Raw genomic sequence first — 2,852 nt, 5'->3', positions numbered from 1 at the left:
CTTTACAGAACAGCTGGACAGCTCAAACAAATGAACCAGTAGTAGAATTTTGGTGAGTCCTGGAGACACTGGGGCTTCCCAGTTTCCTTGCCTTGGCTGCCATTGCTGGTTCAAGGGATGTCTTTGCTTGCTGAGTCTCCATTATTCATAAGTCTCTGTGGGTCCTGGATTGGCAAGCCAAGGAGATCAGCTCCATGTTTCCATTGTAAGGAGAAAGATTCCTGGGAAGCTGGCTTCTAAACTAAACTAGAATTGTCATCAAAATTTGTGCTAGAGACAAGGATGACATGCTCTCCCAAAAGGCTTGTACAGCCTTCTAGGGCTTGGCAGAAGAGCGATTAGCTTCCCTAGGCATCTATTGTCATCTTGAACAGTGGAGAAAAACCCACAAATGAGATGAGTAAGCTAATAAACTTGAAAAAAATAGCTTTGAGTGCAGGACATGTTTATACTTAAAGGAAGAGAAAGGTAGCGCTCCCTTTGCTGAGGCAGGGCAGGTGATCCTCGAGACCTCATGCTCCAAATATATTTCCTTGAGTTCCCATGTAAGCCCGTTTTTCTCTGCAGCCAAGACCCACATTACAGGATCAGTCACACAGAATCACACAGAATCATTTATGTTGGAAAAGACCTCCAAAATGATTGAGTCCAACCTTTCACCAATCACCACCTTGTCAACTAGACCATAGCACTAAGTGCTATTCCAGTTGTTTCCTGAACATCTCCGGGGATTGTGACTCCACCACTTCCCCGGGCATTCTGTTCCAATGCTCAACAATCCTTTCCATGAAGAAATTCTTCCTGATGTACAACCTGAACTTCCCCTGGTGCAGCTTGAGGTGAGACCCTCTGAATTTTACCATGGCAGCCAGGCAAAAATGATTAACACAAGACTTCTGCCTTGGGGCTAGTGTCAGCTGGAAAAATATCAAATCTGGGGACAAAGGAGAAGGAGAAAAGAAATATTTTTTTTCCCCAGAATGATTTATCACCAGCTATTTGAGTCTGACCAGATGGCTGCAATGTTGGAAGCTGTCTTGAGGAAGGGGAATTTATTTATTTAAAGAGGTACAAAACCTTTCACAGTGGGCCATATTTCTTAAAGACAAGACTAACTTGGGAGCTACCAGGCACAGTCTTTAGCTACTTGGCTGAGTGCTCACCTACGTGTGTGTGCAGCCTGAGCAGACGCCCTCTTCTTGCCTGTTACTCAAACAAGCAGTTGCCTTTGGTCTGGGACAAGTAGAGGATTTCAAGACCCAGAAGGATTAAAGAAAAAGTAAAAAAAGAGTGATCCCAACCCTGCAGTTTAGTATTTACTAGCAAATAGGAGAGCCCTGGAATTTGCTTAGCCCATATTGGCATTTTACATTTACATCATGGGATGAAACAGGATAAGAGTTTTGGATGCTGGTGCCAGAGCCCATGGCATCCCTATGGAGAGCAAGTGGCTGCTGTGTGCTGTGTGTGGTACAATAGCTTGTGTTTATCACTGCAGTGTGTGTCAAACAGCCAGGGAGGGCTACAGGGTCACTCAACCCCAAACTCCTCTCCCTGAGGAGGGTCCCAGCCATAAGGCTGCTGCATTTGGAAAGGCAAAAAGGGGAAAGCTGTGATTCACAGAGAGCTCTGTCCTGGTAGACTGTTTGTGAAAATGTGCTCTGAGAATGCCTGAATGTGCTCTGAATCACATTCCCAAAATACTAAACCAGAGCAAACAGCTACTACCTAGCCTGAAGTGAGGTACTGAATTGTCTGAATGGAGTAAACTGAGCCCAGACAGAAGCTTTACTAAAAGTCCTCAAAGGATTATACAGTGAAGTGGAAATGCCCCGGGCTAACTCTGGTGTGGGATTTAAATGCCAGCTAAGTTGAGTGTATGAATACCTAATTTTAGGAGCTAGGCTTTCCAAAAGATGTCAGAAGTGCCTGCCAGAACTTCATGAGAACAGAGGAAAAGTAAACCTAGATCTCAAAACAGGATTCGGAGTAGCTATCAGGTTAAGCATTAAGTCACAGCAGGTCAAACCATACATGTGAGGCACCTGGAGGGGCTGAAGTCCTGCAGCACCCAGGGCACCAACACCAACATCTATGTCTGAATTCCCCATTCTCTCCCTGGAACAGGGTCCGATGTTTGCTCCTGAAAAGGAGGGGCCTCTATTTATCTAGTGACTGGAAAATAACTAACTAATCCTGCAAGTGTTCATCTTAAGTGCTGGGTAACCCATGTCTGTATCTACACTACGGGTAGCCTGTCTCTTTCATGAACTCCTTGGATGGGCACTGCATCTTCTCTTCAACCTGTCTCTGAACCCATCTCCTCTTGATCCTGTCTGGAGCCCGTGGCTGGTACACTGCCCATGTCAGGGGTTGTTGATGGCTCCCATTCCCAGCTCCCAGATCTGCCGACCATGGTCCAACCCTGTGGGGCTGTCCCATCAGCGAGGGCATGGTCTGTGCTGGTGTCCTCCTCGCTCCCAGATCCCTCATCTAACAACTGAGGCCACTATTGGCTACCCCAAAGGGAAACTGGGCTGTCCAGAGGAACTCAGCCTTAGCGACCACATCACTTGGCACAGGCTGCAGCTGACATATGGATAGGGGAGCTGCTAAACAGAGCACCTATATCTTTTGGGGGAGGTAAGATGGGGCAGCACCTGGGCACTGTCCCAGCCTTGGAGGATTCCCCCATTGCTGGAGTCTAGATCCCTGTCAGCCATTTGGTGGTGGCCAAAAGGGAGGCTCAGCTAGAGGCTGCCACGCCTTTTCAGCTCAGGAGAGCCAACTCTCCTGATCAAAACCTGTCCTCCATTCCAACTCAGCTGTCCTCAGCCACCAATGGAGGCCAC

The 2,852-nt window shown here is 47.4% G+C and overlaps 1 long non-coding RNA gene across 1 annotated transcript; it reads left to right on the top strand.

Moving 5' to 3' along the window:
- The first annotated feature begins 801 nt into the window (after positions 1 to 801).
- LOC116784956 lies at positions 802 to 2,430 on the top strand. The gene is made up of 3 exons (XR_004356316.1): positions 802 to 839; positions 980 to 1,068; positions 2,255 to 2,430. It is a non-coding gene; the product is annotated as an uncharacterized LOC116784956 (long non-coding RNA).
- Positions 2,431 to 2,852: the final 422 nt, after the last annotated feature.

The sequence above is a fragment of the Chiroxiphia lanceolata genome, chromosome 3 (assembly GCF_009829145.1).
Source record: "Chiroxiphia lanceolata isolate bChiLan1 chromosome 3, bChiLan1.pri, whole genome shotgun sequence".
Taxonomy (NCBI): domain Eukaryota; kingdom Metazoa; phylum Chordata; class Aves; order Passeriformes; family Pipridae; genus Chiroxiphia; species Chiroxiphia lanceolata.
This window is presented reverse-complemented; position numbering and strand designations above follow the sequence as displayed.